The 9,232-nt window shown below is 38.5% G+C and overlaps 1 long non-coding RNA gene across 1 annotated transcript in view; it reads right to left on the bottom strand.

The window, feature by feature from the left end:
• Nucleotides 1-7,247, bottom strand: part of LOC144259098 (uncharacterized) — a 71,822-nt gene extending 64,575 nt beyond the window's left edge. The window contains exons 1-2 of the long non-coding RNA XR_013344821.1: nt 7,230-7,247; nt 2,659-2,709 (exon numbers count right to left, since the gene is read on the bottom strand). This is a non-coding gene — a long non-coding RNA (uncharacterized LOC144259098). The remainder of the gene's footprint in view (nt 1-2,658; nt 2,710-7,229) is intronic.
• Between the last annotated feature and the right edge of the window lie 1,985 nt (nt 7,248-9,232).

Below are 9,232 nucleotides of genomic sequence, written 5' to 3' on the forward strand. Positions count from 1 at the left end.
ACCCAAAAGAGCCACAGTAGTGTGAATTTATTGTTTCATTTACTATATATATAGTAAATAACATAGTAAAAGCATCCTGATTGGTTAATATCTTAGACTAATGAATAATTAAATCATTCAGTGTTTTGATATCATCTGCTGAAAAGCCACAAGAGAGACATTAAAGATCCACTTGTGGCTCACAAGCCTCAGTAGGAGTATCAATGTTCTAGATAAAGCACCCATTTTTACCTGTGTTCACATACAGAACTGGATATATGGGACACTCATGAAAGTCTTAAAAGGTCTGTAAAAATAAGTTCCTTAAAATGTAGCATTCAGGGTTGTTTTTTTTTTGGCGGGGGGGGGGGCTGTTTTTTTCAGAGATAATTCCTGAATATCCATATTTGTAGAAAACTCTACTTCATTGTTATCCTGTATTGTGGTAGCAAGCAGAGGTCTCAATCAGCACTGAGGCCCTATTGTGCAAGATGTTGTACAAACACATACAAAAGAATGGCACTTGGCCCAAAGAGCTCCATAACCTGTACTGAATTGTGCTATTGTCTACTTGATAATTATCATTCAAATTACTTATTTAAAGTATGCAGCAGATACATAGGAATCCCATGTATTCATTACAATGTGAAAACTACATACAAAACATGTTGATCTCTTCCTGCCTATACTACAGTAGTATTTATGGTAGCTGTTGGGTTTTGCTGCTTCCTGCGAAGGCCACAGACACTGAAGCTCTAAGAATGTACCTTCTTCTGTGACTCTCTGTGCATCTTGTACTGTCTGCCTGTTTAGACTGTAAGTGATTTGGGTTCAGGCAGATGTTGTTACAAAGTGATCTGTTTGACTGACATGTTTTGCCGAGCAAGTGGAGACATATTTACGTAAGAGGAGTCAGGTTGGAACTTGAAAAAAGCTTTCTTTTTTCCAGAGCTCTGAAAGTGATATCATTAATGATATTTGTTAACTGTTGATATTTTGTTCGATGGCGTACAAGACATAAAAAAGGTGTGGAGCAAGATTTTCAGACATAATTAGTGATTTTGGGTGCCCAACTTGAGGAAGCTTGAAGGATCCTGATTTTCAAAAAGTGCTGAGCCTCTACCTATGGAAAATCAGGCCTTTCCACCCAACCTTTGAAAATTAGGTCCTTTCAAGGTGTCTCATGCTGGGCACTTGTCACTTTTCTAAATATTGGCCTCATTTCCTATCAGTGAGAGATTACAATCTGAAACACAAACAGAACCAAACATGACCGTTGAAGGAGAGCTGAAAATATGGTGACAACTGAGCTCTTTTTTGTTATTCACAGAAAGAAACTGGAATGGTAACACTGGGTGGGTTTGCACTGGAAGGTCCTGTGAAAGAAGAGAGTGTTTGGAGAGACTTCAGTGAAAGGAGGTTTACCTTTGGAGTACTGGGTTGGGAGGATGTTCTAGGTGTTGATGACATCATGGAAGAAAACATGAAGAAGAGAGTGAGAGAACTAAGGGAGGCATGAGGCTAACATTACTGACGGAGCGAAAGGGGTGAGGTAGAAAAGAGAGAACGAGTAGAATCTATGTTAATTTGACTTCTCTTGATTTGCCTGTCAGAGGTCATTTTAGCTGTCTTTAGGATCTCTTCTAATGTCCACTGAAATGGATGGAAAGGCTGCTATTGATTCAGTGGGCTTTGGATCAATCCTTATATGCATTCTGGAAGTAAAAATAGTCCGTGAAAAAATATCTGTCTCTATCCACTCATTTCTCTCCCAACAAACAAGTAACCTGCTTGAGATGTCCAGTGTTTTCTTGTACTCTCAGAAGTTGAGGCAACGTAAAAGTAATGGGACTTGCCAGCTACAGAAGGCCGGATTAAAACTATACTGCATTCATGCCATATGGTGCAAATTACATCATGAACACACACAACAATGGAAAACAAGTAATGAAAATCCTTTGCTGAAGCCATAATAATTTAATACAACAGTGACTAGGCAAGCAGGAATTCAAGAGGTAAAAGCTCTGAGCTCTAATTTGAATCAACCTACCACTATAGGCACACTAAAAGAGACTTAAGGAGTTGATGTTCTGCCCTGAGTCATTGCTACCCGGTTGCTTTTCACAACAAGCAAAGCCATTAATTTCAAATATTGATTTCAATTTAACAAATCTGTATTTATTAATTTGTAAAGACACTGTTGGTTGACCCTACCTCCCACAGTTGCTTTGCCGTCCCAATTGTATTGAAATACTACCTGTGAACTGTCAACAGGTAATACTGCTTAAGATGTTGATACACAAGTAGGAAAAGGCAGATTGACAGCAGCCAGCATGAATGGGAGAACTTACCAGGGTTTGAAAAGCTATAAATACTAATACAAACTGTGGGGGAAATGAGACAACAGGAGAGCACGAGGGAAGAGAAGATGAATGAAGAGAAAGAATAAATACATATAAGCAGATTGGAAAAATAAACTCTGCTCCCAACTGGGAAAAATTTCTTGAGATGTTCATTTTTTTTAAGTGGAAACTGACAACACTGGCATTTTCAACATTTTTGCAATAGATTTGCTGAAGTTTCTCTAAGAATACTACAGAAGTCCCTTAGGAATTAGTCCCTAAAATCTTAAAAATATTTCCCGTCAATAAACTAACTTCTTTATATATTTTTTCTTACCTGTACAATTTATCATAGTGGGCAGACCTATGAAGAATATATGATAACAAGCTGTGAAAGAAAAAAAAAGTGTATTAAAATATAATCCACCTCTCACATCCATGAGTCTAATAGTAAATTAATAAACAGCAACAAGAAGTTCCTACCATACAAATTTTGAACAGTAAAAATATACTAATCCTGGTATATCCTAAAATCCATCAAATGCCTACTTCACCAGAAGTTAGGGCCCTGGATGACCGACAGGATTTATATTAACAACAACAATCCATGATGTCTTAATAAGAAACTAATGATTGTAGTTACCAGTTGCCATGCTTATTCTTTTTGCTAATATATATATATGGCAACAGCCCCACTTATTTAAGTATAAAAATGGCTCTAGAATAATTTTCCTTCTAACATTCCTAATATTCAGAGATTTTAATGTCCGTTAGAAAATTTAAAACTCAACTCAACTTTTTGAAATATTGGTTTCTTCTCTCTCTCTCTCTCTCTCACACACACACACACACGCACAATATCTATCTATCTATAAACACAAGTACAGGTTGCAAAGTCAAGCACTCAAAAGTTAAGCTATGCCTGAAGTAAGGCTGTTCTATGCAACCTTAAATTGGGCCCCTTATGGATATGTATTATAATACAGTCTTTAATGACATGATCACATGCTATTTTCCCCACAGGATCCCTGCTCATTTATGGATGGACGGTACTCAATTAACAAGCGACTATTCAATATTTCATTTTATCCATATTGTTCAATGTGTCACCATAGGCCTTATTTACTGCACACTATTCAAACCTTGCTCGGAAGACAGAATTATGAATTTCCTCATGGACTTTTCTATGGCACTCATTACTATAGTATCGGAATGTGTCACAAACATTATTTATCTTCACTAATCCCCTGTGAGATAAGGGATTAGTACTTTCACCATTTTCCAAATGGAGAGCTAAGGCACTGAAAGTTGGAGGTCAAAAATTTCCATCAATTTGAGATGACGGTTGCCAATTGTGGTCGGACATATTCCAGGAGGTTTCATCACATGACATAATCTCACATGAAAGATTAGTTTTTAATTCCTGAAGACTCCAGGCCAATCCTGGAGGGCTGGCAACCCTATCTGAGACACGTAGGCCCTGCTATATAATTTTTTATTTAGCATTATATAGCACTTTATATATTCACTCACAGCTCCCACTGATTTCAGTTGCAGCTGTGAATGCTCAGCACTTCTGCAAATCAGGCCTCAGGGTATCAAGCTGGGCACCCAGAAAATGAGGAACACACAGTTAGTGACCACCCATGAAAACTTTCATTTAAGTGATTTGTTTAGCACTATGCAGGAACTCTCTGGCAGAGGCAGGGATAGAATCCAATTCTCCAGGGCAGCATTCAATTGCATTAACCACAAGACCTTAATTTTCTCTTCCTGTAATCTCCTGTCTTCTTCACTACACACCTTCCAACAAATGTAACAACTGAAGCAGGTGTCCTACAGACAACAGGTTCCTTCACCACACAACACTCAGTCAACCCCAGATGAGATCTTATAATAACCTTATAATAGGAAGCATCGGGCAACCTTAATAATAAGCGGTACTACTAGCCCTGCCAATAATATAGAAAGGGAACTCCTTTCCTTCCCTTCAAAAGTATAATTGTAAGGGGTTTCAGTTATACTGTACAATATGTGCAAATGTATTCATACACACACCAGGTTATGGTGCTTAGCATTATTTAACGAAATGAGAAACTGCCTGCAGCCATGTGTGCAATTTTGGAATGGACCAATAATCAGCCATTTGCATGTACAGAAACATATCACAAACACAGTCAGATCAACCTGTCTAACTTCAGCACATAAAATACGAGCTGTTAATGGGACATATTCTACTTTTCATTATACCAGTGTAGCTCTAACCAAATCACATGGCACTAATGTAACAGAAGAGATTTTGACCCAATATCTTATTTTTAGAACTGAGAGTTGACTCAAGCAGCCCTTGGGTAGGGACATAACCTTGCCATCTCCTCAGCTTCCTGTCTGAGATATTTTGCAGTTTCTCCTTTCCTTTTTCAGCAAGATTAACGATGGAAATTATTTTTTCTGTTCCAAATATAGCCCAAAATCTGGCAATTGAATTTGCATGGGTGGACTCCTGAAGCTTCTCAGATCTTTTTGCAGGTGGAATTGTGTGCCTGCACAGACCCAAAAGCAGGAACATTTCTCACAACTAGCATAATTTGTCCAAAGAAATCCAAGAGTAGAAACAAATTGAAACCTCAGTGAAGCAACAGTCCCATGAAAGGTCATATATGAAATATGAAGCTCCAAAATGAGAGGAGGGGAAAAAAGCACCTACCACTGCCCAGATATTCAATGATTACTTAAAAAACGATTCACCAACACCCAAAATGTGTCTGTGAAAATATACCATCCAAAAGTGTAAGCAAGAATATTAGTACAAAATGAGCTAGAACTTAAGATGTGCATTTTCATGTTCAATATTCTAATTACCTTTAGGACTTCATTTTTTAAATTCAGGACCAAAGACATCTTAATTACATTTTAGCCTTAAAAATGTAGTAGAAGTTTACATTTTAGATGCTGCTTCTTCCCTAATACATACTGAGACATACAAAACCATACCAATAAACGGCTAAAAATGCAGAATTAAACCCACAGTTATTTATGATGCTCCAGAAATGGGCTGGGCACATAGTGACAATTTAAGCAGCCATACATGTTCTCATCACTGAATTCATATAACTGTCGGTATTAGTCTGAGCCTCCACTCTCTGAATATGTCAGTACTGGCCTTTTTCTTTCTTAGTTGTACAAAGTTATTTACAAACTTGATTCTGCTAGCAGTGGGTGTTTGGACATTGGTTTCATTTTGAATAGTATCAGGCACTACATTTCCCCCATTCTTTCCATTATCCTCACTGATATTGCATTGACTCTTTGAGTCTATAAAAATGTTTACTGAAGATGTGTTTCAGCAATGCCTCATTTAAATTCTTCTCACAAAAAATGTTTTCAGAACATGCTATGGGGCATTTAAATCTAAAATCCATAAGATTCTAACCATGTGGGTGAAAGCATATACTGTATGATAAGACGATCAGCTTGTAAGATTATGCAATGGATTTTATGGTTATCCTACTCTCTTGGAAGAGGCCTACAGTGTCAACATCATTGCTTAAGCATATATTTACACAAAGATTGTTAATACTCTCATTTAGTGTTGCTAATAAAAGCCCCATACACATTCTACCTGGATATCAATATTGAGGGGACAGGGGAAGGAGAACACAAAAACTGTGGAAAAGAAAGATGAATAAGGGTTGGATGAATAATAAATCAAAGGTTGTAATACCTTTCTCCTCTAAGAATTCAGGACTTGCTTTACAGAATCCCTTTCTTTGAAGTTTCATACAAAAACAGAATTGGAACAGGTCTCACAGCAATTAAGAAAACAAATCCAGAACGAAGAACACCATCCAACCCATTAAGTCTTGCTCTAGTTTGGAAAAAGTCACCCAAATGCTTCTTGAAATTCTAGAACACGGGTCTCAAACATGCGGCCCGCAGGCTGCCGTGGGGTTATTTTCTGCGGCCCGCCAGCTCCCCGCGCCCCTGCCAGCATTTACCTAGAGGAAGGGGTTGGAATGGGGGCAGGGAAGGGGTGGGAAGAGGCAGGGCAGGGGCGGGGCCTCATGGAAGGGGTGGAGTGGGGGTGGGGCCAGGGCAGCAGTGGGGGGTCAGTGGTGTGGCCCTTGGGCCAATGTACTAGTCCTCATGTGGCCCTCATGGTCATTTGAGTTTGAGACCCCTGCCCTAGAAGCTCTTGGGAATGTCTGTCCCACCTCCTGAACATAATTGATTGTGTATATACACAAGGAACAACAAATTTGAGTCTTTTTCAGTAATGATAGTTGTAATATGTCTGTACATACAGTACAGCTGTTTATTAGGAACAAGATGGAGAGCTAATTCTTAAACAAATACCTGCATTTAAAGTATCCCTACAGAAATTCTATTGAAAAAAATAGGAAACTTTTGTTCTTTCATGCAAATTTGTCTTTCCACCTCAAGGAATCGATCAGTTTAGAACAGAGGTTTTTTGGTTTTTGTCTGCATTGTTATTGGGATTGAATTCCTTCAATGGGGGATTACTATCTTTTTAATAACTGACACAATTTTGGAATTCACCTTCAGGTTGGCACAGAATTTACATTTCTATATTTTAGGAATTCTACGAGCTCTTCTTCTCAGAAGAATGGAAATTCTCAATCAACAATCACCCCTATGAATTTCAGGATTGGGAAGGCTTGTTTCTCTTCACGCTTTCCCATTTTAAAGGCAGCCTTGGTACTTTCACAGTATAATTCCCACAATCTAAAGGGCCTCTATGACCTTGCTTATTAGTTTCTCCATGAATTCAAAAGCTGACCTCCTGGTTTGGAATCCGGCTCATACCATCAACAGGAATTCAGAGCAGATGGTATGAAGAGCAGGGAAGAAACTTTTTTTTATTTTAAGTTTGCTTGATGTTCCCACCTTGTCCCTTTTTAATCTTCCGTCTTCTTAGAAACAGGCACAGCTCAGGAAGAGCAGGATTCTGAGGGGTGAATTCTGAAAATCTCAGAAAACTGATAGGGACTCTCAGGGATGGATGTGGAGAACAAGAGATGCAGGAGCATGAGAATCCCTCCAATCCAAATCTCGTTGGACAAGATAGTGACACAGATTTTGCAAGGGGCTTATAGAAAGGAGGAAAGAGGAAAATATTTTAGGATCATGCTGTTCTTCGTTCTGGATTCATACCCCACATAAAAAATTAGTAAGAGGAACAAAAAATGTCACCATGACTAAACAACATAGTAAAAGAGGCAGTCAGAGGCAAAAAGGCATCCCTTCAAAAACCTGAAAGTCACATTCTACTGAAAACAATAGAAAAGAGCATAAACTTTGGCAAATCAAGTGTAAAAGCCTAATTAGTCAGGCCAAAAAAGAATTTGATGAGCAACAAGCAAAAAGACTCAAAAACCAACAGCAAAAGGATTTTTAAGTACATCAGAAGCAGGAAACCTGCCAAACAATCAGTGGGGCTACAGGATGATCAAGGTGCTGAAGGAGCACTCAAGGAAGATAAGGCCATAGAGGAGACGCTAAATTATTTCTTTGCATTGGTCTTAACTACAGAGGATGTGAGGGAGATTCCCACAGCTGAGCCATTCTTTTTAGGTGACAAATCTGTGGAACTGTCCCAGACTGAGGGGTCAATAGAGGAAGTTTTGGAATGAATTGATAAATTAAACAGTAATAAGTCATCAGGACCGTATGGTATTCACCCAAGAGTTCTAAAGAAAGTCAAATATAGAATTACAGAACAACTAACTGTGGCATGTAACCCATCACGTGAATCAACTTCTCGACCAGATGGCTGGAGCATAGCTAATGTGACATTAATTTTCAGAAAAGGCTCCAGAGGTGATTCTCACAATTACAGGCCGATAAGCCTAACTTCAGTACCAGACAAACTGGTTGAAACTGTAGTAAAGAACACAAGTATCAGACACATAGATGAACATGATTTTCTGGGGAAGAGTCTACACAGCTTTTGTAAAAGGAAATCATGCCTCACCAATCTATTAGAATTCTTTGAGAGGGTCAACAAACATGGTCTCTCACCAAAGGCTCTTAAGCAAAGTAAGCAGGATAAGAGTATTATGGATGAGTACTGGTTAAAAGACTGGAAACAAAGGGTTGGAATAAATGGTCAGTTTTCAGAAGGGAAAGAGGTAAACAGTGGTGTCCTCCAGGGATCTGTACTGGGACCAGTGCTTTCTACACATTCATAAAGGTTTTGGTAAAGGGATGGCAAAATTTGCAGATGATACATAATTACTCAATATAGTTAAGACCAACACTGAGTGTGAAGAATTACAAAGGAATCTCACAAAACTGGGTGACTGGGCAACAAAATGGCAGATGAAATTCAAAGTTGAAAAATGCAAAGTATATAAATACATGGTATGCTCACACCTTGAATACTGTATTCAATTCCAGTGCCCCCATCTCAAAAAAGATATATTAGAAATAAAAAAGGTACAGAGAAGGGCAATGAAAATGATTAAGGGTATGGAACAGCTTTCCATGTGAAGAATGAAGAGAGAATAAAAAGACTGGGAGTGTTCAGTTTAGAAAAGAGATGACTAAGGGGGGATATAATAGAGGTCTATACAATCATGAATGATGAGGAGAAAGTAAATAAGAAAGTGTAATTTACCCATTCACATAACACAAGAACCAGGGGTCCCAATGAAATTAATAGGCAGCAGGTTTAAAACAAACAAAAGGAAGTGCTTCTTCAAACAGCACACAGCCAACCTACTGAACTTATTACCAGATGTTGTGAAGGCCAAAAATATAACTGGGTTAAAAAAATAGCTAGATAAGTTCATGGAGGACAGGTCCATCAATGACTATTAGCCAAGATGATCAGGGATGCAATCCCATGCTCTGGGTGTTCCTAAGTCTGACTGTCCAATGCTGGGACT

Source organism: Eretmochelys imbricata, chromosome 1 (assembly GCF_965152235.1).
Source record: "Eretmochelys imbricata isolate rEreImb1 chromosome 1, rEreImb1.hap1, whole genome shotgun sequence".
Taxonomy (NCBI): Eukaryota; Metazoa; Chordata; order Testudines; family Cheloniidae; genus Eretmochelys; species Eretmochelys imbricata.